A 17,497-nucleotide genomic window follows, 5' to 3' on the forward strand; every position below is an offset into this window, starting at 1 on the left:
CAACATAGCTTTATACCTTTCCCATGCTTCATTCAAAGATTCATTACTACCTTGAGAAAATACTGCTATTGCTGTTTTTGCTTCGAAGAATCGGTTTTGAGAGTAAAACCTTTCCAGAAATTTTTCTTCCAATGTGTTCCAATTTGTCATCACTACCTCGGGTTGATCCAGATACCAATCCTTTGCCTTAGATAGCAAAGAGTGTGGGAACAACCTCTTAAATAATGCTTCCTCATCAGCTTGAGCGACACCCGTAGTGCCCGCTAACTCATAGAATCGAGTAAGATGCGTGTACGGGTCTTCATGGTCCAATCCGGCGAAAGGACTTGCACAAATCAATTGTATGATACCGGTCTTCAGTTCTGTCGGTCGCCCGTTGGCGGCAGTTCTCGCGAACTGAGGATTGAGTCTTGGACTATTAGCACATGGACCATTAGCAGCCATGTTGCCAACAGTAGGTTGTATAAAAACTTCCGGTTCTTCCTCCGTGAATAGTTCGTGAAAGAAGAATCCTTCTTGCGACTCGTCAATGGTTTCAAGTTGTTGTGACGATGTCGCGGTTGCGTTGTCTCTTGCTTTTGCTATGTTCGCTCTTTTTCGTGCTTTGCTATTTAACCTCCTAGCGGTCCTTTCGATCTCGGGATCAAAAAGAAGTTGATCGCTAGAAACTTTGCTGCGCATACACAATCTTCTGCAAAACTAGCAAACACGTGAAACAACCAAATAGAGAAAATAAAAATTAAAACTCAAAATAAGAACTATTGCAATGCATGCAATATTGACACCAATCCCCGGCAACGGCGCCAATTTGTTGAAAGTATTTGTGGGTAAATATTTTCGGTAATATATCGTATCCACAGGGATTGGTTAATATCACTGCCGTTCTATAGTTGTTTATTTTGAGTTGAGAAATTTGGTTTGGTTTGTTTTATACTAATAATAATATCAAAAGCAAATAATAAAATAAAAGCAAGTAAAGGACTTTGTGTTAACAATTAAAGAAAGATGTTGAGTCTTTAGGGTTCATCAACCTAATCCTATACAATTATCAATTAATTCTCAATAGAACAATCCTTTGAATCATTATCTTCACTTATCCTCAAATAAGATTCCATGTCTGCAAATCAAATTAGATAACTTTTACCGGTATGAGATTCGATCTCTCCAAATCACAATAACGATAATAGTAATTAAGAACGATAATTATGAAAACCCAATTACAATTCCATCTCTGCAAATTGCAATTGAATCAATATAGTAACCTAGGGCAAAAGTTAAATCCTTTCTTTCGATCAAAGATTCAACAATGATGTAAATTAAAAGCAAGGTTTCTTATTGATAATAAATTCAAACAATTGTTCACAGGAATTAATCAATGGTAATGTATATTCATAGGTTAACTACTACCTTAGACTCAACAAGAGGGATTTAGCTCTCCATAGACATGAAGAACATACAAGAATCAATGGAGGAATTCATCTTCATCAATAGAATGTCTTCGATTGGTAAAGAATCCACCTTCAATTGTTGTTCTCAGCTTCAGAATCAGATAGCTCTCCTAATTTCGCTCCCACAAAGTATATCTTACCACTTGGAAAACTAGGGCTTTAAAACAGAACTTTTGGGCTTTTAACGCCGAGGCCGCGGCGCGGCAACGGGCTGGCGCGGCGCGCCCCTCAAACAGAAGTATTTTCGCGGCGCGCCTAGGAACTCTCGCGGCGCGCCCTTTGTACTTTCCATCTTTTTCTTCAGCCTTTGAGACTTCCAGCTTTCTTTCCTCCTCATGTTCTTCTTAAGTTCTTATTCAGCTCAAAACCTGCAACAATAACACCCACAAGTGATTCGATTTGCTTTACGCACGAACTAAACTTATTCAGTTCAATTCTTAATAAAAACCTATGGATTCATCACATTTTTGCATTGGTTTAGAGAAGAAATCACTTATATTAACACATGAATTTACCATTAATTTACTCCTAACACCCACCCCCTTCGTGATGTTCTCCAACCTAAGTTCAGTTAACTTGATGCGAGCATTCATCCTTCAAGAGGAGTTTGAGACGATTAAGGAATCGATGAGGTGTTTAGACATGGCAGTCACTTACCTTTTATTATTGGTGTCTGATCACACGATCTTGAATTTATAGACACACGAATTTGCCCCTTTTGTTGAGGATCTTTTTTGTTTCCCTAACTTTTGCCTGGACAAATTCTTTTGAATTCTGAGTTTGAAGTCCAGCGGGATGCCCTAACTTTTGCCTTAGTCATTTGTTTTCAAGTTATTGACTTAGCGGGCTTTCTTCTTTTTTTTTTTTTTTAATTCGTTCTTTTTCTTTTTTTTTTGAGCAAGTCGTATGATCCTAAGACGTCTTTGATTTGTTGGAAAGATTGTGACTGCCTCATTTCTTGGTCGACGAGGGATAGTCGTTGTTGTATCGTCATATTTGACCTCTTATTGCGCGAGAGATGACCATTGCGGTCTCGACTTTTCCTCAACCTTTTGAAGGATAACCATTGTTGTATCCTTATATGTGTGCTCCTGATGAATTTTGAATGCTCAACCAGGTTAACTGAACACTACCCTGCCCCTGGGTTAAATGCGAGGGTTTTCTCGTATAGAAAAATAAACTCCTACTTCAAGGCTCAAAGGGGTTGACAAGGGACTAACTTCCTTATATCTCCAGTGTTTAGGGATCTGAATCAATGCCTGTACATCATCAACAGGGTTTTACTCGAAAGCATACCATTTGAGATTATAGGTATTATAGGTTCGTCATTCTCCCTTCAGAGTCATCATGCTTTATCACTGAGATTTTGGTATCACAAGCAAATAAAAACATATTAGAGAGAGAGCGAATGGATTTTTTCAAGACAAACATATTCAATGCATCATTATTATAGTTCAAAAATAAACAAGTATTGCATATAGACAGTATTGAACAAGAACAAGAAAGATTACGCATGAAAATGCATGAAATTACGAATTGCCAACATTGAGGAGATTTTCTCCGTATGGACTTATTGCTTCAGAAGGTCCATTGAGTCGAAGGAGAACTTCAAATTTGGCCTGCAAGTGTGAATATGATAGCCTTTGCATCAATCAAGTCTTGTACCTTATCTCGGATTGGTTGGCAATTATCGATCTACTGACCAAGTGCCCCAGAGAGGAAACCAAACCAAGTGTTCGTATCTGAACTACAGATTACTTCTAAGAAGAAGATTCTGACGAAGCCACAAAGGAGTTGTAAGTATCAAGCTTTAGGGATTTGAGGCAGAAAATGATAAGCTCGTTGTCTGGAGACCTGTTATGCAATGATATGTATGCAAATGCATATGCAATGTTTTCAAGGATCTTTTTGGAACCCAATTTGCAACATTGAAATGTAGTTGCAGCTTTGTTGAAGAACTACGACTTCCATCTCTGAACGTCCTTCTTTAAGAATCAGGCTCACCATATCCAGTGGGTCATAGCCTCTGATTCAGGGTATGGTACTTTTTGAGCTTAAGAGCATGTGGCTAAAGGAAAATAAATCCTCTTGCCCCTTGATAAGAACTGTACCCTTGAGTTTGAAGACATTTGGCTAGAGGAAAATAAATCCTCTTGCCCCTTGATAGGAATTTTACCCTTGAGTTTGAAGGCATGTGGCTAGAGGAAAATAAATCCTCTTGCCCCTTGATAGGAATTGTACCCTTGAGTTTGAAGGCATCTGGCTAGAGGAAAATAAATCCTCTTGCCCCTTGATATAAATTTAGGCTCTTGATAGTCCTTCCATAGTACCTGGAAAGTATGTGTTATGGATCCCTAAGATCCTTGAAAAAGGTTAGTCAGCATGTTAGGTAAAAGCATAAGGTAATATGGACAAGTAAGTCCTACACACAAAACCTGTTAGGGTATGAACAAATCCTGCAAGGAAACCAAACGATTAGGGTATAAACAAACCTTGCAAGAAAACCAACGGTTAGATAATGAATACAAACAAGTCACACAAGTAGCCTTAGGTTTAAAGGCTTGCATGAAGTTCAAAGGTAAGTACCCTCCTACTGAAGTTTAGTTGGTTCAACCTATCCTAGATAAAGATCGGGTTCTAGGGAGCTCATATCATTGACCTTTCTCGGTGAACTGACTTTTATTTTTAATATGCAACAATGTTGCGGTGAGCAAGAGTCGCCACCGACTTTTATTTTGTCCAATGTTAGGAAAGGTAAAAAGTACAGAAAAAGACCTTTTTTGAAAGAAAACGGGCTCGGGGGGTAAGTTATGAAAAGGGAAGGTGTAAGCACCCTTTTCATCCGTAGTTATCTACGGGCTCTTAACTTGCTTAGCTCATATTGTTTGTTTATTTTGAAAGAAGCATAAGGACTTTAGCGTAAATGCATAGCCTTAGTTTTTTTGAAATGATATTGAAAAGATATTTTTATTAAGCTAGGCAGTTTAAGAGCACTACCCTATTTAACTGGTCTTTTTCTGTAAATTTTAAAGTTCCCAGGACTATCCATACTATATATGAGTAGGTAGTCCTTGTTATATTGGACGTGCGGGTCATCGAAGGGTCATCGAGGTCGTTTGAAGGCAACGGGTAGAGGTACCTTTAGCAATATTCGAAGAGACAATCATTGTTTCGTAGGCAACCACTCGAGGGACTAGATCATATTATTGAGGCGACATCGCGGGTCATCGAGGGACTTATGATCTTTGCAATGATTTTCAATCGAGGGACTTTGCTAATTGGTACCTCTACATTCGAGGGACACGACCTTTAAATGAAGGCAACCGAGAGGGGCGTACCCTAGAGGTGAGTGAGTGCGAGTGAATTAGATTCGAGTATTTAATCTTGTACTTAAGTTAGCTAGCGTTTGATTAAATTATCTTGCCATACATGCCCTAATTATCATACATCTAAGCAGAATAATAATTAAAAATACAGGAATTTAAAGGTGCGGAAACATAAAAATATTCACTATGATACTTACATATTTTTCACCTATGTACATTCTAATATCTTAAATAAAATAAAACAATCATGCGCCATACACGGGATTTTTGAGATGAGAGAAGAAATCGGACACAATTAAAACAAGGGTTAATTAGCAAATTAAAATTAACTTAAAACTATTTGATTAAACCCTATATTAAAAATTAATTACTAAATTATTTCATAAAGTTAACTAAATTAAAATTATTAAATTAATTAAAATCTAAGTAAAATGGTTATATTTAAAATTATTAAGTCCTAATTTACTAATTGATTTAAATCCTAAAGGTTAATTAAAAAATAGTTTGTGATTTTTTTGGTTATTTTTATGAGTTAATTAATATAATAAAACAATAAACAATAATAATGAGAAAAAGAGGAAAAACAGGGCGTTGATCCCCTGCATCTCTCTCCTGCACGTCTATAGTGAGCCTTCGATTCTGTTCCTTAGATCTGGATTTGTTGAAATCCAAAGGTTGGATCTGAGGATGTTGTGCCGTAGGATTCACGGTGGTTTCGCGGTTGCAGGGTCCTCTTCGGTTTTTGTCGAGAGCTTTAGATCTGAGCTATTATCGAAATAATTCCGATCCTGAAAAAAAATCAAAACCAACAGCACATAGTTTTAAACCGAAAATAAATCAATGATAGCAGAGTGATGCTATCGTGGATCGGTGGTTGTTTTGGCTCGATTCCTGCATCAGCATGGTAGCGCGTGGTAGTTACGATTCAAAGTCACGACGGGAGATTTGTAAGCTGGTGATTCGCATCGGACTCGCCGGAAGAGGCTGCATCCATGGGGGTTCTCATATCACTGAGATGTTTTAGCGACAACCTACAGTAAAAAATTGAAACAAAACAAAAATGGAAAAAGTTACATAATTAAAGGTTGTGTTATTTGAGTTAAATTTGGATATGGAATTGGATGTTTGTGTTACAGGTTATGATGTTTGGTTGAGTTTGAAACTGGATTTTCCTTGATGATTTGTTTATAAAAAGGGCTTGCAATTTTGTTTAGTTTTGTGCAAAGAGTGTGATAGTGTGTATAAGGAAAAAACGTGAAATGCTAAATTGTGAGTGGTTAGTGGAATGTTTTTTTTAGAGGTTAGAAAATATGTAATTGTTAATTGATAAAAAGAAAAACATGGTGATAGAAAATCTGGAAACATGCACTAGGTAGAAATTGTTTGTTAGAATAGTGGAGAAAGTATGTGTGGATTTGTCGAGAGTGACGGTGGAGGAATAGGGTTCGTTGTTAGTCCCCGTATGATGAAAATGTTAGCTATTTATATTAATAAAACTAGCTCAACTAAATAAGGTAATTAATTAAATACAATCAAAAAATTAAATCAAATATAATTTCATTTTGATTTCTTGCTGTATTTTATCAATTATATTATAATCTTTCTAAAAATGTTTTACTTGACCACTAAGACACAAAAATGCATGAAATAACAAATTAAAACCTTTTTTTTTTTTTTTTTGTGGGCTATAAAATGCATGAATTTATGACTTAAATAAAAGAAAATCTATATTTTTTTATTTGCTAAATAAATAAAAACAAAAATTAAAGATTAAATAATAAAAAGCTTATTTCTTGTGTTTTTTTTTTTAGGATAGTTTTAAAACAGAAATAAAGTTAGAAACAAAAAGTCAGTAGTGGAATTCGAACCTGGGACCTTATACCTGCAAGCTTACCTCCTTACCAATTGTACCATGTCATCTAACCGAAATAAAATGACATTTATAATTATATGAGGGCAAATTTTGGGGTACAACAAGAGGCTCTTATTCTTAATTTGTGGTCTCCATTTATGTCCTTAGTCTCTTCTTATCTTAGTACAATTGAAATTGTGAGTCTCTTGTTATCTTAGTAGAATTGAAATTGTGAGTAAAGTTTCTTGACTGTTGTATAAGATAGTGGAGGAGGTGCAATATTTCTCTACCAATGATGATATATGTAGTGGATTTTGAGGCATGTCGGTATATACATACGTGTAAAGTTATATAACTAGCTAGTGGCATAACCGATGCCCATCATATATTTGGGCATAAAACTGAATATAAATTAAATGATATAAAAATGAATATATAATAGTATCAGTATGAACATAAATAAAAATGAAACATCTCATGAAACAGAGACCAGCACTAAAATCATACCATTCCCTCCATATGCCATAAAACTCACATTACAGACAGTTTTTCATTCATTAGAATTCACATGAAGTTATCCTACAATATTTCTTAATTTAGTGAAAAGGTAGTTACTACGAAGTTTCTAAGAAATAGCGCAGTTTCTAACTGTTTCTTTTGGGTCAAGCTTGTACAATATAAGTTTCTTTGTAGAAATGAATTTAAGAGCTTGTTAAGATTTAAATTCTTCAGCGTCTTTGATCTGTAGTGAGTCTTATACTTTGCATTTGATCAGTTGATAAGTATGAATTTTGTCAAGCAAACATTTTGCTTGTTAAGTCCAAATGATGTTGGGAAACTGCGCAAGGGCTTTGAGTGATATAACTATCATATTTATTATTATTAACAATGAAAGAAATTTTATGAAAATCCCATCTGATGGCAGCAGCTACAAGAGTTTTTTACTTGAGTATTTCTTGAATTAGAGGAAAATGTTAGGTTATTTCCATTGAGGGAACTATTTGATGAATACATATCTGGAAGTTTGAGATGGACAATACTGCACCAAACAGTATTATGCATATATATAAACTATATAATATATAATATATATTATATATTATATACTTTTATTTATATATAATAACAACAACAATAACCCTAGCTAGTACATACATAGCTATATAGATTTTGGAATTTGATAAAATATATATTATATACTTTTATTTAACTGCATCATGAGCTATTCACCCATTCTTATTATAATCATACATTGAATTGAATTTCTTGTATAGGTCTGACTGGATTGATAACTTTGGATCTCTTTGGAGCTCGTATCATTGACTCTGGTACTACATATTTAGGAGTATGTACACACATCAAACTATTGTTGATTTCCTTTGTTCAATCGATTTTGTCTTGGTGGTTACTAACTTTGTGAATTTGCTATAGGGGTAACTTGTGTATAGTGAAAGTTTGATCGTTTCCCAGCCTAGTTCGACGTTTGGCGTTTTCTTGAGTTCGGTAACATCCGAGGTAAATTTCTTTCTCAAATTACTGGTATTATGATGAATTTGTCTGAAATTGTGTGATTATATATGTTACGTTTTATTGCTTCGGATTCATTCCGTTTATACTTTGCGTTTTGACAGAAACACATTAGTTTTATGTGTTTAGAGAGTTAATATAGGAGGTACTTACTAACTTTGTGAATTGAATTCGCCATAGGGGTTACTTGTGAAGAGTGGAAGTTTGACCGTTGTTGTTTAGCTTAATTAAGACATGGATAAGACATGGATGAATTCAAACCGATTGTCGAAAGAGTACGAGAAAGGGGTATGGGAATTTGTTGAGTTTGCGGTTGCGAACTCCAAAGACCCGCTTCGAATGCCGTGTCCTTGCTTGTTGACTTCTTTACATGTAACTATACTATTTTGACGATTCCGGAGCTGCTCATGCACTTATCTTTACATTTCGGGACTATTTTTTTTATCGGTTTTGCTTCTGCCCGTAATCAAAAGTCGGGCTTAGGGTCTGAATTTCGGAAAACCGACTTTGTTTTTGAGTCCGTGGCGACGTTTTACCATAGCCATGTAAATTTCGTTCAATTCCGATAACTTTCTTTTTTTACGCTTATTTTGATTTGTACCGATTTCGTTTCCGATTTACTTGTACATGCATGGTTTGACTTCCATTTGACTTGTATAGATTGTTAGCTTATTAATAGTGTACTAATGTGCTTTAGTTTGTTTGATACAGGTTCAATGGCTTCAGATAGAGATGCTCCACCTGAAAACCCACCTGAAAACTTACAAGAAAACTCACAAGAAAGAGTTGCTTCGGATACAAATGCTCCACCTGATACTGAAGCAAAAGAGGTTGCACGAGGCATCACTATTATGAGGGATATCATACGACATAGAGACCAAGGATTAGTATACCGATTGGAATGGAATTCTGATAAACAACCAATTGGTCCTAATTCTGCAAAGTTGACAAGTTATATTGGTACACTTGTCCGTATGCATATTCCAGTCTCCATAGCTACCTGGAAATCGAAGACGAAAAATTTAGAATTGGAGGAGAAAAAACAAGCGATTTGGGAAGAGCTTCAGGTATATATCATATATGGTTAATTGTTGTTATTATCTTGACGATAAATTGTTTAAATTATTTATACTAACACACTATGCGTACGTTTTTTTGCAGAGGACTTTTGAGATACCAGATGAACGTAAAAGCTACATACTTAGTTTGGCCGGCAAGAGATATAGAGGGTGGAAAAGTTTTTTGACAAACACCTATCTTAAGGATAAAGATGGAAAATTTCTTGAAGATGCACCGGGACGGCCAACAAAGTATGCGACCTTCATTGATGAAGCAGATTGGGCTGAGTTTGTAAAGCAAAGAGATGAAGCTTTTCAGAAAAAGAGTGCCACGAATAGGGAGAGAGCATCCAAACCCGCGTATCCATACAAAAAAGGGCGTTTGGGATATGCACGCTTAGAGGATAAAATTGTAAGTAAATAGAAATTCGATTTAATTAATTGTCTACATGTGCATGTTTTAATTGACGATTTTATCGTTTGTGTCAATGCATAGTTGGAGGAGACTAAAAGTGAGGAAGCTTCACTTCCTGTACATGTGTTGTGGAAGGAAGCTCGTGTGGGCAAGAATCACGCTGTCGATCCCGATGTTCAGAGAGTTTATACTGAATGTGTAAGTATAATACTGTGTCTTTAATTAAATCAAATGTTTTTTAATATATAAATGACTTTTTATCTCCACTAATAATTATTTAAATGTAAATGAATTACAGGAGACCTTGTCGCAATCGGCATCCACCGGTGAGGAGAGCGTACTTAGTAGAGTACTAGATGCTCCCGAGTATCCCGGTCGGGTGAGGGGTAAGGGTCATGGTGTGACTCCAACCTCTTTTTATAAGAGTTCTAGGAGAAGATCAAATCTTACCAATGAAGAAGTGTTGCAAAAGTTGCAGGAATTGCAAGCACAGGTCTCTGAATTGCAAAGAGATAAAGATATGTATATGAGAGAAAAGTGCAACACTTCATCGGTGAGAGAAACTAGTGATAAGGCTAGTATCAACTATCAAAAGAAATTTCCCGAGGTAATTATAAGTTTTTTTCCTTACAAACTGTTCTATTTTATTAATGATAATGACTTTATATTTACTTTTGGTTTAGGGCATTTCATCTTGCCAACTATACTTATCGGAACCGAATTATCGACTAGTTGGCAAGGGAAAAGTGCACAACACTTCGGGAGATTTACTTCACCACAGACCGCTCCCGGATGGACACCTGAAAGTATCGGTGGATGTTGTATTAGATCGTGATGCGATTCTACCGGTACCTGACATGGTCTCAGAGACGACATTGCTGCGAGATGCAATAGGATCGTTTGTTGCATGGCCCTCGGAGCTCATTACCATTAGTGATGAGGTAAATTGAAAACGATTATGAATCATTTAGTTTTCGAATGTCAATTCTAAACCGTTTATTAATTATGTTTTACATTTTATTTTTAGACTGCTCCTATAAAACCCGCAATTAAGGGTAAAGGGATTTTACAGGAGGAGGAGTCTGTTGCATCGCTAAAAGAGGTACATTTAAAGTGTTAATATATAATCTGAATCAAAATATGCATGATTTTATATTTTACCTAACTTATATGATTTTTAGGCATCCGCTCGGGAGTCACAACAAGTGACGCAGCAGGTTCGTAGCGTACCACCCAGTGGTCCTCCGAAGCAAGCGGCAAGAAAAGGCGGTGCTTTTGTGCCTCGATACCGGGCGACACTCGCAACAATGGTTGATATGTCCGATATGAAGGATGGTGCTTTACGGGAAATCGATATGGATGAAAGTGTCTTCGGTATTGAGTTCAAGTCACATATTACAATTGAAGACTTGCAAGAGATTTTTAACCAGGATCAACTAGGCGTCAGTAATATGCAATCATACATCCGGTAATATTCACTCATCCGATATATTATTTAATTAGTCCCACAATATAATTTATTTACACTTTTCAATGAAAAGAATCTAATGTTTATTATGTTTTTATTTAAGGTTGTTGTATGACAGAGTGTTGCGCGGGACTGCATTGTCTAACAGATTCCGGTTCGTGTCTTCCGCCCATTGCAGCGGAATGGAAATTGTTTCGGATCCGGAATCTGTTAGACAGCGCTTAGTCGATAGATTCATGTCCACCGGCAATACAGAATGTCTGCATCTTTGGGCGTATAATACCCGACCAGTAGGGTTAGTTTCTCATTCTTTATTCATCTAATCTCTGTTTCTTTAGTGTATAGCAATATTTTCATATAACCTATTGTTTTAATTTATAGAGCACACTGGTTGCTGCTTGCTATCAACCCGATAAGGGAAGTCGTGTATTATCTGAATTCGGTAAAGGGTGAATGGACCAATTATCCGGCCATGAAGGAAATCGTTGATTTGTAAGTGGGATCGTTCTAAATATATATTCGTGTATATTTATATATTTACTTATTTGTGGGATTGATCTAAACATATGCTTTTATATATTTGTTAATTAGATCAATACAAGTATTCCGTAGTCAACGGGACGCACAGGTATCCCGGACTAAATCAAACAACATCACCTGGATCGAAGTGCAGGTACATTACTTTTCACAAATTTGCTTATAATATTTATGCTACTTGGTAAAACAAGACAACTTATATAGAATCTTATTTGTTTTTCTATGTAGTGTCCGCTACAGCGTAACAGTTCAGACTGCGGATACTTTGTATTGAGGTTTATGAAAGAAATCATTCAGGCGAATCAATTAGAGATTCCTCCCACGGTATAAAGTTATAACTTAAGATAATTTCATATAATTTATTACATTTACCTAAATATATTATTCATATTATGTTTTTGTTTTATAGTACCTTGACGAATTCCGTGCTGCTGGGTACTCGAAGCTAAAGTTAGAAGAAATCAAAGAGGAATTGTGTCAATTTTATATTAAGCAATTTTTCATGCAGATTTGAACTATAATATTGTTGATTTTGTAATGATGTATATATATAATTTTGTAATGATGTATATATATAATTTTGGATATTATAATGGTATATATTAGTATATATATTGTCTTACTGATGGCTGAAATAATATAGTCGAAAATATATTACAGGTCGAAAATATATTACAGGTCGAAAATATTACAGGTCGAAAACATTACAGGTCGACTGGGAGGATTAAATTATAGGCTGCACATAAAAATACCTCATTTAGCAACTACAGCGCTTCTAAAAAGCGCTCTTAAAGGTCCACATACTAGAGCGCTTCTTAGTAAAAGCGCTGGCAAAGACCAGTAAAAAAGCAAAAAAAACTAAAAAATTACGCAGCATACAAAAGCGCTTTGGGAAAAGCGCTCTGGTAGGCCCCCCTATGAGAGCGCTTTGTCTGGAAAAAGCGCTCTCATAGGGGGGCCTACCAGAGCGCTTTTCCAAAAGCGCTTTTGTATGCTGCGTAATTTTTTAATTTTTTTTGCTTTTTTACTGGTCTTTGCCAGCGCTTTTACTAAGAAGCGCTCTTAAAGGGGGGTCTACCAGAGCGCTTTTTCCAGGAAAGCGCTCTTATAGGGGGTCCTACCAGAGCGCTTTTTCCAGGAAAGCGCTCTTAAAGGGGGGGTCTACCAGAGCGCTTTTAAAAGCACAAAGGCAACAGGCAACAGGCAACAGGCAACAAGGCAACAGGCAACAGGCAACAAGGCAACAGAGAGGTTACCCCAAAAGAGTGTGTGGGTGCAACAATCACGTGGTTAATTCAATCAAATTATCTTATAATTAGTTATTCTAATTCAATTAACAGGCTTGCACTCCCTAGAATTACTAACCACACAATAATATAACAATAATAATGGGGAAGGGAAATTGTAACCAGCGGAGGAGAGGGGAATTGAAACCAGCGGGATATAATTAAAAATTAAAACAGAAAATATTAGAGTTAAGGTTTAGGGTTACCAAACTCGTAACTTTGGCAATTGATAAACCCTGAAAAGGAAAAAGACAAGACAGAAAACATATAGTGAGTGCATTATCAAATTCGAGGGCAAACCTCATTAACTACAAAAGAAAATAGGATAATAAATAAAAAAAATAGAATAGGGAGAAGGTACTTAGCTTGGCGTTTGCCTGACGGGGTTGAGGGCAAGGGTTTGCCAGAAGCATCGACTCTGACCATTAGGAATGAGCAAAGAAACAAATAAGGCGTGAGTGTATAGGCAGTTCATTGATATTTAATTTTATCCCTAATTTATTAAGGAAACAAAATAAAATGAAAAACGATTATTTGAAAATTAGATACGGGATAATACTTAGCTTTTGAATTTGATTTGATATGGTTGCTAAGGCGCCTTTAGGGTTGATCCTGAAAAAGGTAAGGCAGAAGGGATGAATGCAAAACAAACCCTAATATTTAAGATAAACTAAATGAAATTTAAATTGAATTAAATAAAATTACTTAACTCTGGGTTTTTGATCGGGCGCATAGTCGGAAGAAACCATGTTGATAACCCTGAAAAGGCATAAGAGAAATATTCAGTGTAGGGCATGATCTTCGTAAACCCTGATTAGGGTACGAATCGAAATAAGAAAATACCAACGATTTAAATTAATTATTGGTCTCTCGACCTAATTAATTAAATCGGGATAAATATAAAATCGAGTGTGAAATATATTTTTTAGGAATTTTTGTGAATTAAATAATATATATATGAATTTTGAAAATATTTAAAAGGAAATAACTAAATAATAATTAGAATAATTTAAATATAGTAAATACTAATATAAATAAATAATTTAAATAATATAAATATTAAAAGGAAATAGTTAAATAAATAAGTTGTTGTTATCAACTTAAAAAAACCTTTTGAACATAATACATATAATAGTTATTATGGTATATATATATATATATATATATATATATATATATATATATATATATATATATATATATATATATATATATATATATATATATATATATATATATATATATATATATATATATATATAAATAAATAAGAAAGAAAAAAAGACAAGTGATATAATTAAAATTAAAAAAAAATTGCAAAAAAACTTAGCTATGATCTGGTGCGGCGCACGCGCATGGTTATGATGCACTTGCGTGGTCTGTAGCGTCAGATGGGACATTAGTGAGATCCGGTGGCTGTGATGGTGAGGATGCATGCTAACGCGTGTTGCGTATCGCACTGGATCCAATTCTGGGGGAAGTGGGAACGCGCCAAGATCGTTTCAAATGGGCCACTCACGTGACGACACGTCATCGTCCCTTCCACCCAAAACCGAGTTGAATAGGGGACGATTCTGAGGGTATTGATCGCGTGCGATGATCCAAACACCTTCAGTGGTCTTCAAGGAATGGATTGCAATGCTTAGAATCGATCCAATTGCTCTGTATCTCAAATTCGAATTTGAGATTTTTTCCGTTTCTTGCAAGCTCGGGTATGGCCTTTAAACTGCAGAGATTGTGAACCCTTGCATCTTGGACTTGTTAGGTACTTATAGGAGAGTGATTAGGGTTAATAAAATTGGCAAGAATCTCTTTGAATCTTTGATTTCAATTTTGGAAAATTTGATTGAAAATATTGTATTTAATGTTTCCAAATATGGCCATGATCAATCTTTTTCTCACCAAATTTTGGATGCACGAATTTGATTTGTTTTTAGGAGAATATATTGATTGAATCTTTGGCCTAAAATTGAAGGAAATCATATCTCTTATTTTTATTATTTTACATGATTAAATTATGATTTTCAATAAATACAAATCATAAAATATCAATAAAAATAATAAAAAATAAAAGAACATATTCTTGGGATGTGTATGGGCCTTAGATGAAGATTAAATGAAAAGAACATAGGCCCATTTGGAAATTTTTGGAGTTTTGAACCTTTTCTCTTCACATTTTTCCCTCCAAAATAGCTCCACTTTGACAAAGCCTATCTCTCTCAATTTTTGAGATATGGAAGCGTTATAAGACTTTTTAGAAACCTTAGAGAGTCCTCTAACCAGTGTCCTTGGTCTCATATCAAAATCATTTTCCATGCTCCTTGTGTGTCCTTTTGAAAAAAGTGACTTTTTGTTGACTTTTTGAAAATGACCTATAATGTTTTAGTCCATATCTCTCAAATGAAGCATTTTTAGACTTGGCATGTGAGAGAAAAAATTGTAGAGAATCAAATTTCCTTCAAAATGAGCTTTGGATGGAAAATTTCTGATGTTTCATGTGAGAGTTATGGCTGGTCAAAGTTCAGTTGACTTTTCCTGTACAAAACCCTAATTTAGAAACTTTTTGATTTGTTGATTTCTGATCTTTCCTTGGTGAACCATGATCAATTATTGATCAAATGGTGAATGATACTTCAATATGAGGATCTTGACAAAAAATCAGGAGTTTTGACTTTGCTTTGACCACAGTTGACTTTTTAGGTTAAACAGTCGACTGTTTGACTTTCTGAGCTTTTGAATGACCAATGCTTTGAGATAGGCCTTGATACTTGTCATGGAGGTAATGTGGGATATGTTGAGCCATATGAGATGCCTTGGAACCATTGATTCAGTGATTTCCTCTTGAATTAATCAAACCCTGGTTCCGAGCCTTTGTGCAGAAGAATTTGTCTAGGAGCTTTGCATATGGATTTGAAACTTGAATAGGAGAAATAATGTGGGCAAATTTTGGGGTATGACAGTAGTGAATCAGCACAGAGGTGTCAAAGGGCCATCCCGGATAGCCGTCCTCCTGCTCATCCTCCTCCCCGGCTGGAGGGTCAACTTCCGGTACCCCCTCCGGCTCGTGGTAAGTCACTGCCGCCACCTCCTCCTCCTCCTCCTCCTCTCGCTGGCGGGAAGAAGATGCCCGAGCCAGCCGACTCCTAGATCCTGAACCAGATGTACCCTCTCCCACGTCCACGGGAACTCGCACACGGCGTCCCCGGCCCTGCCCCCGTCCCTGGGTCGACGCCAGCTGCGCCGCCGCCCGCTCGCGTCTAGCCGACGCAGTCTGGGACTCTCTCCCCTGTCTGATGCGTGCTGGTTGGTTGCCTGACATGTTCCTGTAAACAATCGAAATCGATTAATATGTGAGGCAAATGAAAAAACAAAAAAAAATGAACTTCTGGTACAGTTCGGAAGTTCATTTCTGAAAACTGGGATGGAGGTGTTTTCGGAAATGAACTTCCGAAACACCCCTGCGCAGACCTTCAATACAGCCTCCAATGGCAGACCCAAAAAACCTAAACAAAAACTACTTTTATGCATACTAAACATCCTAATATCAGTACTAACCTATCTTAATGTGATTTTTTCAGTTTCTAAACACCCTATTAGAGTTTATTCAAATAGATCTAAAACTTGAAAAAACAATGTAGAACTTACCAATTAGTGTTTGATGATGAGTTTGGAAGAAGACTTGGGAATGCTCTTTGATCTTACACTTGATTTTGGCAGAAAATTTGAAGAGGGGTTGTGTTTTGATTTGAGTTAGGGTAAATGAATGGGGGAGGGGGAGTGTTTTGTTAAATCTGCAGAACGCGCAGTATTTCGGAAGTGAACTTCCGAAATGCTGTGTTCGAAAATGAACTTCCGAAATAAGACAATTTTTTCAAAAAAAAAATGCGCTTTCGGAGATGCATCTCCGAAAACGCCTTTTTCTTGCATTTCGGAAATGAACTTCCGAAGTCAGGGGTAGTTTGGGTTTATCACTAGAGGTGGACTAGAAGGTTGGGAGGTCTATAGAGAAATTTCCTAAAATAATACTCCAGTGTCATTGATTCATAATTTAAGGCGCACAGTTAAAAACAAGAATGATAAATATTCAGAAAATGGTATCCCTTAAAAACACTTGCCTTGACCCAATATCGATCGCTCCAAGATATGCCTTTATCAACCTGGAAAATTTGATACATTAATAAAAATAAATTGATGTCATTCTAGTTGTTTAGGTTTCATAGTGCATACCATAAATTACTATTTTTCACCTTACTGGCGAGCAGGATTGGAATGAGGACAGTAGGAACTGTTGAGACCAAGCCAAGAAGTAAAAACTCCAATTCAGTAAATTTCTGTCAAGTAAAGTAGAATTGTGTTAAAAAAACATGATTGAAAAGGAATATAGTTTGAAGAAAAATGGAAAGAAAAACCTCGTAAAGTTTGAAAGGAACAACAATGCCAAGACAAAGGGAGAGCCAGAAAGGGGTATAGAGAGTGAAGAAAAGTTTGCCACATCTTTTACTGGGATTTGGAGCCAACCACAAGCTTGGAGAAGGCAAAGATGAAAACAATGAAATAGATACTTAGAAAGAGTGATCGAA

The 17,497-nt window shown here is 36.0% G+C and overlaps 1 pseudogene; it reads right to left on the reverse strand.

Annotated features, from left to right (window-relative positions):
- The window catches only part of LOC131658148 (cycloeucalenol cycloisomerase-like), a 53,432-nt pseudogene that overhangs the window by 34,650 nt on the left and 1,285 nt on the right, over window positions 1-17,497 (reverse strand).

This window comes from Vicia villosa, linkage group LG3 (genome assembly GCF_029867415.1).
Source record: "Vicia villosa cultivar HV-30 ecotype Madison, WI linkage group LG3, Vvil1.0, whole genome shotgun sequence".
Lineage (NCBI taxonomy): Eukaryota > Viridiplantae > Streptophyta > Magnoliopsida > Fabales > Fabaceae > Vicia > Vicia villosa.